Source organism: Crinia signifera, chromosome 1 (assembly GCF_055691185.1).
Source record: "Crinia signifera chromosome 1, ASM5569118v1, whole genome shotgun sequence".
In the NCBI taxonomy this organism is placed as follows: Eukaryota; Metazoa; Chordata; class Amphibia; order Anura; family Myobatrachidae; genus Crinia; species Crinia signifera.
The window spans coordinates 88,471,149-88,487,105 of record NC_139217.1 but is presented as its reverse complement, the minus strand read 5'-3'; positions in this window follow the sequence as shown (position 1 = coordinate 88,487,105).

The following is a 15,957-nucleotide window of genomic DNA, read 5'->3' as shown; positions in this document are numbered from 1 at the left end:
AAGGGTTAACCAGTCTTGGGCCACAAATTTGACACCTGAAATCAACAGAGGGGTGTCATTTACATATGACCCAAGTGTATTTGGCCCGGCCCAACGCAGGTTTGGGCATGAAATACATGGGCAAAGTGGGCACATGGACCATTTTATCATATTGAAAAGGCTGCAGTTTTGCAATGGTTAAAAAGTCTTGGGCCACAAAATTTACACTGCAAATCAACAGAGGGTTGTCGCTTACATATGGCCCAAGTGTATTTGGCCTGGCCCAACGCTGATATGGGCATGAAATACACGGGCAAAATAGGCACATGATCATAATGTCTCATTTTGAATAAGTAGATGTCGTTTTGCAAGGGTTAACGAGTCTTGGGCCACAAATTTGACACCTGAAATCAAAAGACGGGTGTCACTAGCATATGATCCAAGTGAATTTTGCCTGGCCCAACGCTGGTTTGGCCATCAAAAATGCAGGCAAAGTGGGCACATTCACCATTTTATCATGTATCATTTTGAATAAGTAGCTGTAGTTTTACAAGGGTTAACCAGTCTTGGGCCACAAATTTGACACCTGAAATCAACAGAGGGGTGTCATTTACATATGACCCAAGTGTATTTTGCCTGGCCCAAGGCTGGTTTGGGTCAATGCAGGAGGGTGTGGAAAGGCGTGAAAATAGTACTATAATGGGCACACATCAGGCAGGGAGGACTTACTGACTCTAGAGCTGACTCTGTTCTCCCTGAATGGTCATGTTGAGGAACAGGCATGCTGGGAGAATAACAGGGAGCAGCTGGACCCATGCCACTCCAGGCCCACTGAATAGGCTTTGGCCCATTTAAAAAAAAAGTATCCACTCCCCCCTCTTGGTGCCAGTGGCGTAACTAAAAATTGTGCTCCCCTCAGATCCAAAATATCATCTGCCGCCCCCCACCCCCCCAAAAAAAAAATCATAATATACCCCTAACATAAAAATGAGGTCCTGCAGTGCATTCACTCACATGTGCAGCAGGGCTCCAGTCCTCCTTCGTCCATGCTCCGCGTCCACTACCCTTTTTCATTTTCAGTGGATGTGTGGCTCTGCAGTGGTGGCACCGCTGCCCCTCAGCCAGCTCGTCAGACTTTTCTCCTCCTAGACCAAGCAGGATACAGGCACCCCCTCAGGTAGGCCCTCTCTTAGCAGCCAGGCAGCCCCTCAGTGAGGTCCTTTTGGCTTCCTGGCAGCCCCTCAGTGAGGTCCTTTTGGCTTCCTGGCAGCCCCTCAGAGAGGTCCTCTCAGTCTCAGTAGCTCGGCATCTCCTCCTCTCGGCCTGCTTGTTTCCACAAGCTACTGGACCGGTGTGCAGTCCTGCTCCACACTCAAAATAGCAGACGGGCAGACGCGGATGAAGGGGCAGACAGATGCACCTGAAGGGGCGGACTGACGTGGGGTTGCGCTGCGCAGCGAGGAGCCGAGCCGCACACAGATGGGCAGCATCTGAAGCTGAGAGCTGCGCTGCTCGTCAGCCATAAAAACCTGCACTGCTTAATCCCACTGATTTTGTCCGCAAATCCCGGGATCCTAGCGGACGGCTCTCAGCAGGTGCTGGGAGACTGTCTGCAGGATACAGTGCACCCTGTACCCGCCACCCTCTCTGCTTCTGCCACCTGTTGAGCACAGGTGGTGCCCCACTCGTGCTTGCTTCCCCAAGCAGCCGTGGTGGCTGCCGTACGGTAGCTACGCTACTGCTTGGTGCCCCGGCTACCTCTATTAACCAGTTTTGCTTTATCACTGTTGTTTCACATTAGAAAGAGTAAAGGATTTGTGACCTCTCTCAGCTTTAGTTGCAGTTCTGCAATTTAAGCGTTACTGCAACTTCAGAGAATCACAACGCAAGAGCCGCCCAGCATAGGAAAATGCAGCTAGCACAGGATAATACACCCGCAGAAGCATTCATAATCGCATCACAAAAAAATAAGTAACATCAACATTTTTGGTTGACCCAGGGCTACTCAGAATATTGGGTATGCAGTCACACTGGATGCAATGTTTTAAGTCACAGATATTGCAAACTGGTGTCAGATGATGGCTATGATGGCATAAAAGAATTTAAAGATCCAGGAAAGGGCATTGAAACTGCCACCACAGAGTTAACCGAAGAAGTTCTTGTGCCAGGTGTCACTGCAGGTCACATAATCATGGTTCGTCTGAATGATTCTTCATTGAATATTGTGCAGGTAAATAAATATTGAATGAGTTTATATGTTTGGGTCTAATCCCCAAATTTACTTGCTACTCCAGAACTCCACTAGCACCTTATAGCTATTACATTCTGTGTTTACTGTAAATCAAGTTTGTAAGCAATGGACAATTATCATGCAACAGAGCGATTATCATCAGACTGCGCATGTGTTGCAACTGCAATGTGCGGGTGCCACTGCGATTCCGCAAACAGTAGTAGTAGTAGTTTGTTTATTTATAAGGCACCACAAAGTGTCCGCAGCACCGTACATAGCAAACAAAAAACAAATTTCAAGGTAACGTACAGGGTGTGTTGATAGAATACAGCATAAATAGGGGTATAGCTGGTAGAACTAAAATCAGCATCAGTTCTGAAGTAGGTGTGGAAATTGTCAAGGAGACTGAAGATGAAGTAGAGGAAGGGAAGAACAGGACAGGAGCACAGGTGAGGTAAAGAGGTAGGGTGAGTACGTGAGGAAGGAGGGCCCTGCTCATAAGAGGTAACAGACTAAAAGGAGGTGGGTGGATGAACGGAAAACAATAGGATAAGTAGGAATGGATGGAGGGGTAGGGTAGGCAGTATAGGAGGGGTGAAAGAGGTTAGGAGGAGGAGGGATAGGCTAGTCGGAAGAAGTGGGTTTTGAGGGAGCGCTTGAAGGAGGTAAGGGAATCAGAAAGCCTGATGGATGGCGGGAGGTTGTACCAGTGCAGGGGGGCAGTGCGAGAGAAGTCTTGTACAAGGAAGTGGGAGGAGGTGATTAGGTGAGAGGTCAGGCGGCGGTCAGCGGCAGAGAGAAGAGGATGGGAGGGAGTGTGGATAGAGATCAGTGAAGAGAGGTACAGTAAGGAGCGGTGGAGATGGAGAGAGCCTTGTAGGTGGTGGTGAGGAAATTAAAGAGAGCTCGGAAAGGAATGGGGAGCCAGTGAAGAGATAGAGGGGGAGGCGGAGGTAGAGCGGCGGGAGAAGAAGATGAGCCTAGCAGCAGCGTTAAGAATGGATTGGAGAGGGGCGAGGTGGGCGAGAGGTAGCCCGGACAGGGAGGATGTTGCAGTAGTCAAGGTGGGAGATGACAAGAGAGTTAATGAGAATTTTGGTTGCGTCAGTGGAGAGGAATGGTCTGATGCGCGAGATGTTGCGGAGGTGAAAGCAGCAAGACTGTAAGAGAGCACGAATGTGGGGGGGTGAAAGAGAGGGAGGAGTCAATGATGACACTGAGGCAGCGCATTTGGTTGGTGGAGGTGATCTCGATTTTACCAATGCTGATGGAGATAGTGGGAGTACAGGGAGTTGTGAGGCTTTCGGAGACCTTGGACAGGAGTGATGGGGATAGGTCGGGGGAGGAGAGATAGATTAGGGTATCATCAGCATAAAGGTGGTAATGGAAGCCGTAGGAGCTGATGAGGGTGCCCAGAGAGGTGGTGTGGAGGGAGAAGAGGAGAGAACCAAGGACTCATCCTTGGGGAACACCAACTGGCTGTGGGGTAGTAGGAGAGGAGAAGCTCGGAGTGGAGACGGAGAAGGAGCGATCGGAGAGTTATGAGGTGAACCAGGAGAAGACCGTGCCAGTGATGCCAAAGGAGCAGAGGGTGTTGAGCAGGATAGGGTGGTCAACAGTGTCAAAGGCAGCCGACAGATCAAAACTGGATGAGTATAGATAAGAGGCCTTTGGATTTAGCCAATAGTAGATCGTTAGTGACTTTGGTCTGGGTAGTTTCAGTGGAATGTAAAGGGCGGAACCAGGATTGGAGGTGGTCTAGAATGGAGTTAGCAGTAATGCTGTGTACACACGGGGTGCGATAGGGGCTGAAATCGCTGGAAATATGGTCGCTGTCGACCATATTGCCAGTGAATGGAGTGTACCCCGGCGATAAATCGCTGGGTGCGTGCTCCCGTTTTCAGCCCTGTTCTAATCGCTGGTCGCAGGAGCTTGCTCATGCGACCAGCTGATTACCTCTGCGGCACCGCCGGCAGAGGTTCCCTTTCATCAATGACCATCTCTGGTCGCTGATGAAAAGGAGAAACTTAGCAATATATTGCTGAGCAATATATCTCCCCCGTATGTACGGGGCTTAAGGTGGCTTAGGAGACGATTATAGGCCAGACGATCTAGGAGCTTGGAGGTAAAAGGGAGGAGGGAGATAGGCCTGTAGTTGGACAGAGAGTTGGGGTCCAGATTTTTTTTTTTTGAGAATTGGGGAAACAAGAGCGTGTTTAATGAAGGAGGGGAAGATCACAGAGGATAGTGAAAGATTAAAGAGGTGAGCCAAGTGAGAGCAGACCGACGGACTGAGATGACGGATAATATTGGCTGGGATAGGATCGAGCGGGCAGGTGGGGGGAGAAGCAGATTGAAGGATAGAGTGGACTTCAGCGGCAGTGGTGGGGTAAAACTAGTACAGGGTGGGAAGGAGCGGAGTGGAGATGTTGGAGGGGAGGAGGGAGAGGGCGAGGTCATGGCAGCAGTGATGGCAGTCCTGAGAGAGGAGATTTTGGTTGAAAAGTAGTTGGCAAAATCAGCAGCTACGATGGAGGATGGAAGAGCTGGAGGAGAGGGGGGAGTGCAAGGAGTTGAAGGTGGCAAAGAACCTGGCGAGGGTTGGATGATTGGGAAAGGATGAGGGACTTAAAGTAGGAGGAGCAAGAGGCAAGAGCAAGGGCAGAGCTGAAGGAGGAAAGAATGAATTTGAAATGGAGATAAACCGCGAGGGAGCGTGATTTCTTCCAGAAGCGCTCAGCAGTGCGAGAGCACTTTTTAAGGAATTGGGTGATAGGCGAGTGCCACGGTCGGGGGCTGGAGCATCAAAGAGGGATAGAGGAGGGAGGGCAGGCAGAGTCCTATGCCGAAGATAGAGCTTCGTTATAGAGCAGGCCTGGGCAATTGCGGCCCTCCAGATGTTAAGGAACTACACATCCCAGCATGCCTTGCATAAGTTTCAGAATGGCCAAATAGCAAAACTAATGCAAAGCATCCTGGGATGTGTTGTTCCTTAACATCTGGAGGGCCGCAATTGCCCTGTTATAGAGGGAGGCTGGACCAGTGGCCTTATTAACAAATAAATAAAATTTATATTTGATAGTTATTATTATTTAAAAATGAATCTTGTTGAACATTTCCATGATAAATAAAAAAAATAAAAAAAATTCTATAAATATTACATAAACATGGTCATAACTGAAATACTGTATGACATATATATATATATATATATATATCGTTTTTTTTAAGTTTTAAATATCCCATTACATTTCAATGGTCCACAAGGATAAACTAATTTGTAGGTTCTTATTTAATGTTTAAATATTTGCTATTTCTATGAACCAGAAATACTAAAAGATATGATTGCTGCACAGAAATGGGTGGAAGACCATCAACATACATTTTCCGGTCAAGTTATTACACCATCACTTCTATCAATGACAAAAAACGATGCAGAAGATTGCATAAGAAAATACCAAAATGAACATAATTTGAATTCTGACATGGATGACTGTCGTGAGCATTTTATATTCACATTTACTGAGACAGAGGACATGGAGTATTTTCTTAGAGAGACAAGAGACAAACGTAAAATGCTTGTGAATACCACATTAAGTGGGTAACTTAATTATCCTTGTTAATTTTCCAGGTGTGAAAAAGGGTGTTATCGTTGATATTTAAGATCAGAGGCTACTCAATTAGAGACTTTTTTACTCACTGTAAATTATTTGTTTAATAGAGTTAATAAAAATAATCTGGGATAGTTTTTGGACCTGCCAGATAACACAGTCATGGCACTCCAGAAACAGCTTACTTATAACTATTTATTGCAGCAGGCTGCATTTCGGGGTTAATTGAGTACAGGTTAAGAAGGACTAAAGGTGCCCATACACGTACCAATTACCCGGTACTTTTTGTGCTAAAATAGCATTGCATCCCATGCACAACATATGAACAACGATGCTATTTTAGCACAAAAAGTACCGGGTAATTGGTACGTGTATGGGCACCTTAAGAATGAAGGCATTTAATTGTTTGTTATTGTTTTGTGGTTTAATATATTTGTAAATTGTTTTTGATATTTATAAATAAATGTTCTCGTTTTTGATACAACGGATATACGATTTCATTTTTTAGCAACTTTAATATATACTTTAATATATTATTATAAGACTCGTTAACCCTTGTAAAACTACATCTACTTATTCAAAATGAGACATTATTATGTCTATGTGCCGACTTTGTCCATGCATTTAATGCCTAAATCAGTGTTGGGCCAGGCCAAATACACTTGAGTCATCTGTAGGTAAAACCCCTCTGTTGATTTCAGGTGTCAAATTTGTGACCCAAGACGAGTTAACCCTTGTAAAACTGCAGCTACTTATTCAAAATGATACAGGATAAAATGGTGAATGTGCCAACTTTGCCCACATTTTTCATGGCCAAACCAGCGTTGGGCCAGGCAAAATATACTTGGACCATATGCTAGTGACACCCTTCTGTTGACTTCAGGTGTCAAATTTGTGGCCCAAGACTTGTTAACCCTTGCAAAACTACAGCTACTTATTCAAAATGAGACATTATCATATCTATGTGCCCATTTTGCCCGTGTATTTTATGCCCAAATCAGCGTTGGACCAGGCCAAATACACTTGGGTCATCTGTAAGGGACACCCCTCTGTTGATTTGAGGTGTAAATTTTGTGGCCCAAGACTTTTTAACCATTGCAAAACTGCAGCCTTTTCGATATGATAAAATGGTCCATGTGCCCAATTTGCTCAGGTATTTCATGCCCAAACCAGCGTTGGGCCAGGCAAAATACACTTGGGTCACATGGAAATGACACCCCTCTGTTGATTTCAGGTGTCAAATTTGTGGCCCAAGACTGGTTAACCCTTGTAAACCTACAGCTACTTATTCAAAATGATACAGGATAAAATGGTGAATGTGCCAACTTTGCCCACATTTTTCATGGCCAAACCAGCGTTGGGCCAGGCAAAATATACTTGGACCATATGCTAGTGACACCCTTCTGTTGACTTCAGGTGTCAAATTTGTGGCCCAAGACTTGTTAACCCTTGCAAAACTACAGCTACTTATTCAAAATGAGACATTATCATATCTATGTGCCCATTTTGCCCGTGTATTTTATGCCCAAATCAGCGTTGGACCAGGCCAAATACACTTGGGTCATCTGTAAGGGACACCCCTCTGTTGATTTGAGGTGTAAATTTTGTGGCCCAAGACTTTTTAACCATTGCAAAACTGCAGCCTTTTCGATATGATAAAATGGTCCATGTGCCCAATTTGCTCAGGTATTTCATGCCCAAACCAGCGTTGGGCCAGGCAAAATACACTTGGGTCACATGGAAATGACACCCCTCTGTTGATTCAAGGTGTCAAATTTGTGGCCCAAGACGAGTTAACCCTTGTAAAACTGCAGCTACTTATTCAAAATGATACAGGATAAAATGGTGAATGTGCCAACTTTGCCCACATTTTTCATGGCCAAACCAGCGTTGGGCCAGGCAAAATATACTTGGACCATATGCTAGTGACACCCGTCTTTTGATTTCAGGTGTCAAATTTGTGGCCCAAGACTCGTTAACCCTTGCAAAACGACATCTACTTATTCAAAATGAGACATTATGATGTCCATGTGCCTATTTTGCCCGTGTATTTCATGCCCATATCAGCGTTGGGCCAGGCCAAATACACTTGGGCCATATGTAAGCGAAACCCCTCTGTTGATTTGCAGTGTAAATTTTGTGGCCCAAGACTTTTTAACCATTGCAAAACTGCAGCCTTTTCGATATGATAAAATGGTCCATGTGCTCAATTTGCTCGGGTATTTCATGCCCAAACCAGCGTTGGGCCAGGCAAAATACACTTGGGTCACATGGAAATGACACCCCTCTGTTGATTCAAGGTGTCAAATTTGTGGCCCAAGACGAGTTAACCCTTGTAAAACTGCAGCTACTTATTCAAAATGATACAGGATAAAATGGTGAATGTGCCAACTTTGCCCACATTTTTCATGGCCAAACCAGCGTTGGGCCGGGCAAAATATACTTGGACCATATGCTAGTGACACCCTTCTGTTGACTTCAGGTGTCAAATTTGTGGCCCAAGACTTGTTAACCCTTGCAAAACTACAGCTACTTATTCAAAATGAGACATTATCATATCTATGTGCCCATTTTGCCCGTGTATTTTATGCCCAAATCAGCGTTGGACCAGGCCAAATACACTTGGGTCATCTGTAAGGGACACCCCTCTGTTGATTTGAGGTGTAAATTTTGTGGCCCAAGACTTTTTAACCATTGCAAAACTGCAGCCTTTTCGATATGATAAAATGGTCCATGTGCCCAATTTGCTCAGGTATTTCATGCCCAAACCAGCGTTGGGCCAGGCAAAATACACTTGGGTCACATGGAAATGACACCCCTCTGTTGATTCAAGGTGTCAAATTTGTGGCCCAAGACGAGTTAACCCTTGTAAAACTGCAGCTACTTATTCAAAATGATACAGGATAAAATGGTGAATGTGCCAACTTTGCCCACATTTTTCATGGCCAAACCAGCGTTGGGCCAGGCAAAATATACTTGGACCATATGCTAGTGACACCCGTCTTTTGATTTCAGGTGTCAAATTTGTGGCCCAAGACTCGTTAACCCTTGCAAAACGACATCTACTTATTCAAAATGAGACATTATGATGTCCATGTGCCTATTTTGCCCGTGTATTTCATGCCCATATCAGCGTTGGGCCAGGCCAAATACACTTGGGCCATATGTAAGCGAAACCCCTCTGTTGATTTGCAGTGTAAATTTTGTGGCCCAAGACTTTTTAACCATTGCAAAACTGCAGCCTTTTCGATATGATAAAATGGTCCATGTGCTCAATTTGCTCGGGTATTTCATGCCCAAACCAGCGTTGGGCCAGGCAAAATACACTTGGGTCACATGGAAATGACACCCCTCTGTTGATTCAAGGTGTCAAATTTGTGGCCCAAGACGAGTTAACCCTTGTAAAACTGCAGCTACTTATTCAAAATGATACAGGATAAAATGGTGAATGTGCCAACTTTGCCCACATTTTTCATGGCCAAACCAGCGTTGGGCCGGGCAAAATATACTTGGACCATATGCTAGTGACACCCTTCTGTTGACTTCAGGTGTCAAATTTGTGGCCCAAGACTTGTTAACCCTTGCAAAACTACAGCTACTTATTCAAAATGAGACATTATCATATCTATGTGCCCATTTTGCCCGTGTATTTTATGCCCAAATCAGCGTTGGACCAGGCCAAATACACTTGGGTCATCTGTAAGGGACACCCCTCTGTTGATTTGAGGTGTAAATTTTGTGGCCCAAGACTTTTTAACCATTGCAAAACTGCAGCCTTTTCGATATGATAAAATGGTCCATGTGCTCAATTTGCTCGGGTATTTCATGCCCAAACCAGCGTTGGGCCAGGCAAAATACACTTGGGTCACATGGAAATGACACCCCTCTGTTGATTCAAGGTGTCAAATTTGTGGCCCAAGACGAGTTAACCCTTGTAAAACTGCAGCTACTTATTCAAAATGATACAGGATAAAATGGTGAATGTGCCAACTTTGCCCACATTTTTCATGGCCAAACCAGCGTTGGGCCAGGCAAAATACACTTGGACCATATGCTAGTGTCACCCTTCTGTTGACGTCAGGTGTCAAATTTGTGGCCCAAGACTTGTTAACCCTTGCAAAACTACAGCTACTTATTCAAAATGAGACATTATCATGTCTATGTGCCCATTTTGCCCGTGTATTTCATGCCCAAATCAGCATTGGGCCAGGCCAAATACACTTGGATCATCTGTAAGAGACACCCCTTTGTTGATTTCAGGTGTCAAATTTGTGGCCCAAGACTTGTTAACCCTTGCAAAACTGCAGCTACTTATTCAAAATGAGACATTATCATGTCTATGTACCCATTTTGCCCGTGTATTTCATGCCCATATCAGCGTTGGGCCAGGCCAAATACACTTGGGTCATCTGTAAGAGACACCCCTCTGTTGATTTGCGGTGTAAATTTTGTGGCCCAAGACTTTTTAACCATTGCAAAACTGCAGCCTTTTCGATATGATAAAATGGTCCATGTGCCCAATTTGCTCAGGTATTTCATGCCCAAACCAGCGTTGGGCCAGGCAAAATACACTTGGGTCACATGGAAATGACACCCCTCTGTTGATTCAAGGTGTAAAATTTGTGGCCCAAGACGAGTTAACCCTTGTAAAACTGCAGCTACTTATTCAAAATGATACAGGATAAAATGGTGAATGTGCCAACTTTGCCCACATTTTTCATGGCCAAACCAGCGTTGGGCCAGGCAAAATATACTTGGACCATATGCTAGTGACACCCGTCTTTTGATTTCAGGTGTCAAATTTGTGGCCCAAGACTTGTTAACCCTTGCAAAACTGCAGCTACTTATTCAAAATGAGACATTATCATGTCTATGTACCCATTTTGCCCATGTATTTCATGCCCAAATCAGCATTGGGCCAGGCCAAATACACTTGGGTCATCTGTAAGAGACACTCCTCTGTTGATTTCAGGTGTAAATTTTGTGGCCCAAGACTTATTAACCCTTGCAAAACCGTAGTCAATTCAAAATGAAAAAATGGTCCATGTGCCCACTTTGCCCATGTATTTCATGCCCAAACCAGCGTTGGGCCAGGCCAAATACACTTGGGTCATCTGTAAGAGACACCCCTCTGTTGATTTGCGGTGTAAATTTAACCATTGCAAAACTGCAGCCTTTTCAATATGATAAAATGGTCCATGTGCCCATTTTGCCCATGTATTTCATGCCCAAACCTGCGTTGGGCCGGGCAAAATACACTTGGGTCATATGTAAATGACACCCCTCTGTTGATTTCAGGTGTCAAATTTGTGGCCCAAGACTGGTTAACCCTTGTAAAACTACAGCTACTTATTCAAAATGATACATGATAAAATGGTGAATGTGCCCACTTTGCCCGCATTTTTGATGGCCAAACCAGCGTTGGGCCAGGCAAAATTCACTTGGATCATATGCTAGTGTAACCCGTCTGTTGATTTCAGGTGTCAAATTTGTGGCCCAAGACTCGTTAACCCTTGCAAAACGACATCTACTTATTCAAAATGAGACATTTTGATGTCCATGTGCCTATTTTGCCCGTGTATTTCATGCCCATATCAGCGTTGGGCCAGGCCAAATACACTTGGGCCATATGTAAGCGACAACCCTCTGTTGATTTGCGGTGTAAATTTTGTGGCCCAAGACTTTTTAACCATTGCAAAACTGCAGCCTTTTCAATATGATAAAATGGTCCATGTGCCCACTTTGCCCATGTATTTCATGCCCAAACCTGCGTTGGGCTGGGCAAAATACACTTGGGTCATATGTTAATGACACCCCTCTGTTGATTTCAGGTGTCAAATTTGTGGCCCAAGACTGGGTAACCCTTGTAAAACTACAGCTACTTATTCAAAATGATACATGATAAAATGGTGAATGTACCCACTTTGCCCGCATTTTTGATGGCCAAACCAGCGTTGGGCCAGGCAAAATTCACTTGGGTCATATGCTAGTGACACCCGTATGTTGATTTAAAGTGTCAAATTTGTGGCCCAAGACTCGTTAACCCTTTCAAAACTACAGCTACTGATTCAAAATGAGACATTATGATGTCTATTTGCCCATTTTGCCCATGTATTTCATGCCCAAACCTGCGTTGGGCCGGGCAAAATACACTTGGGCCATATGTAAGGGACACCCCTCTGTTGATTTGAGGTGTAAATTTTGTGGCCCAAGACTTTTTAACCATTGCAAAACTGCAGCCTTTTCGATATGATAAAATGGTCCATGTGCCCACTTTGCCCATGTATTTCATGCCCAAACCTGCGTTGGGCCAGGCAAAATACACTTGGGTCATATGTAAATGACACCCCTCTGTTGATTTCAGGTGTCAAATTTGTGGCCCAAGACTGGTTAACCCTTGTAAAACTGCAGCTACTTATTCAAATCATTAAATATTGTGCATGTGCATATTTTGCCAGCATATTTCATGCCCAAATTAATGTTGTGCCAGGCAAAATACACTTGGGTCACATGTAAGTGACACCCCTCTGATGATATCAGGTGTCAAATTTGTGTCCCAATACTCATTAACCCTTGCAAGACTGATTTTCCTGAATAAGAAGCTGGAGCTTGAATAAGAAGTGAATAAGAAGCTGGCCGAATAAGAAGCTAACTTCAGCCTCGTTACATACCCTCCAACATTTGAGGGGCAGAAATCGGTACACATTTAGGAAGGGGGCGTGACCACCGGAAAAGTGGGCGTGACCACGCCCCCTTTCCAAATGTGTAATGAGCATTTTTTTTCCCCACATTATTCTTGAAGTCTTGAAGACAGTGTGAAGTAACATAGTGGCCCTGGGGGGCATATGGCAGTGACCCTGCCCCCTGGCCGAGCACCTAATGAAGCTGATGGGCTGCTGGCATATTAAATCAATATATTTAATATACTTATTTTTAAATAAGTATATTAAATATACTGATTTAATATGCCAGCAGCCCACTACTAAGCCATGTCACACGAGCACTGCACAAAACGGGAGGAACACGATGCTGGATTATACTATGAGAGTCACTCAGCTCAGCTGGCGTGATAATTAAATTTACACAGCCACCGTCCTACTTGCTGCAGAGTCACTGGCTCTCTGGAGGATGATCCTGATCGAGCTGTGTGGCAGGCAGCGGCGCCGGACCGGGACCAGGACCCGCTGCGTCCTCCTGTTGAGACCCCCCCCCCCTCTTGCGCGCCCTGACTAGCCACCGCAACCTCTCTGGCCGGCTCACATGATTAGCGCCGGTGAGGGCAGAGTCTCCTATCCGTCCCCTGAGTGCGCGGCATGGAGCGGCGCTGGCGGCACGTGACGTCATGCAATGCCTGCCCGCCGCAATGCACTCATGGGAACGGAGCCTAGGAGGGGAGAGCCGGCGCACCACAGTGCAAGAACCACAAGCAAGAAGCAACACAAGTACCACAAGTGCAAGCACCACAAGCAAGCAGCTCCGGGGCCAAGCACTACAAAAACGGTACATTCGGTACAAAGTGATTTTGCCGGTACAGACTGTTAAAAAACGGTACTGTACCGGCAAAATCGGTACAGTTGGAGGGTATGCGTGTAGAAGAATAAAGTACCAACCAATCTGCGCAGTCCACAAATAGCAGGGGGGGGGGGGGGGGGGGGGGTCCGGTTAGTACATAGGGCCTTACATAAATGCAAATACCTATTTCTGACTGGCAGGCAGAGGCATTTGTGAAAAGGGACAGGGGCGGAGGCAGCCTGTGCTTGAGGAATCGGGGTGGATCGCCCTCATTTTCTGGGCATGGCGAGGCCAAGGACTGTGTCGCATATGCACAGACTTTGGCCACAGATTTGGGCTTTCTGCTTTATCTCTCTCAAAAGTTTGATACACCTCCCATGTTGGTTTAACAATTTATTGTCTCATTCCCGGTACAGGTTGAGTATCCCTTATCCGAAATGCTCGGGACCACGAGCATTCCGGATAATCGAATATTCCGGTTTTTGGAATAATTTTTTTTAGCCATACTTACCTGCCCCTGGTGGGTCCCCGATGGTCCCTCGGCATCCATGGAGTCCTCCGGCGTCCACGGCAGGCCACCAGCACCGTCTCCGGCGTCTCCAGCGGTCCCAGGAGTGCTTTGCGCAAGTTCCCAGGTGCGCCGGTGACGTCACCGGCGCGCACGCGCACTCGCGCAAAGCACCCCTGGGACCACTGGAGACGCCGGAGAGAATGCTGAAGGCCTGCTATGGATGCCGGAGGACTTGGTAAGTATTAAAAGAGGGTTAGGGGTAGGGGGAACCAAAAAAAAAAATGTAATTATTCCAAAAAACCACGTTTTTTTTACACGGGATACCCGACCTGTATATCAAAGCTTACACAATGTAATGTCCCTAAATGTAGGCAAGTTAGAGAATATATAGAATCCTCAGGGCTGCGGGGTGGGCTCTCTGGGACTCCGGGTTGTGCGATCGATTGTGTGCACATCATGAGGTATACTGTTACGATGCGCAGTCTCGCGGGTCTAGAGGTCGCTCCACTAATCATACATGCTGCATGTATGATCAGTATGCTTTGCTTGCGGTCGTAAGCAGATCATATGTGCTTTTAAAGCACATACTGTATAATCGCTCTAACAATCTGCATGCAACCAGGTTGTATGCAGGTCTTTCTGATGTATGGCCAGCCTGATACATATCTGCTTTGGGATGAAGCGGAGCCTTTAGGGGAACAAGGATGCTGATAGATCCCCAGCCAATAACTCTCCTCTCTGGGGGCGGGATGTACTAAAGGGAAAATGCGGTAAAACGGGGCTTTTACCGCATTTTCCTATGTACCATTACCCGTCCGCCCCGTCTCCGCCGGGCAGCCTATGGACTTCTATCGGCACCTGCTGCCAGCCGTCCGCGCAACCCACCCTCCCGTCCTCTATCGATCTCCTCCTCCCCCAGGAGGTGTCACAGCCAGGAGGACATCTGGCTGCAGGGGGGAGGAGGAGAAGCCGGGGACACTGACAGCCGCCGGGATGTGACGGAGACCCCCACACACCACATTACAGGTATCGTGGGGGTCTCCGTCACCGCACCCCGATGCTAGCCGCGTATGTTAGTACATATGCAGCAGCATCGCAGAGGCTGGGCGGCGATGTATATTAATACATCCCGCCCTGGATGTGTTGTTGTGCAGGGTTCCAGAACAGCAGACCTAGCTGATAACATTGCAGATCTCTTCCACCATGTCACTCATACACAGTGGCAAGATGGCACCATGCCTGTGCAGATCCTCTATTGGTGCCCATCTCAGTAAGGTGAATAGCATCCCTTAAGGAGCTTTTTTGTTGGTGCCTGCGCAGTAGCACACACAGGGCCTTATTTTGGTTCATTCTTTCTGACAAAATCCTTCTTAGATGGGCAAAACCATGTGCACTGCAGGTGGGGCAGATGTAACATGTGCAGAGAGAATTAGATTTGGGTGGGGTTTTACTTCAAAGTGAGATCTATATTGCAGTGTAAAAATAAAGCAGTCAGTATTTTCCCTGCACAGAAACAAAATTACTCACCCAAATCTAATTCACTCTGCACATGTTACATCTGCCCCCCCTGCAGTGCACATGGTTTTGTCCATCTAAGAAGGATTTTGTCAGAAAGAATGAACCAAAATAAGGCCCACACTCCTCTAGCATCACCCCCTACTACAAGCTTCTTCATGTCATGTCACACAAAGCTTCCTCATAGTAACCTGTAACACAGTGAGGCTAGTCATACAAAAGAACATCATTAAATCGCACAACTTGGAATTGGCCTTCTTCTCTGGATCTTCAACAAAGTCCACTTTCCTGACTGCTTAGGCATCAGTGACAGTCACCTAACTCCATACTAATCTGTTGTGATAGTCACTATGCTTGATGTCTTTGTACCTTGGACTTCTTCCGCCTTATCACTGGACCTGCACGTACAGTAGGAGCACATTTCCTGTATATAAATGGCCGTCATCTTCATCTGCTCCATATTTAGCATTGCTGCAGCTTAGCATTTCCTGACCTGTTAAATACCAACTCCAGCCAGAGTTTCCCTTTTCACCCTTTGCGTGCCAAGGTTGCTGTGAGCGATCCTCATAATATCTGCTAAAAATGCCAGTGTCACTCAC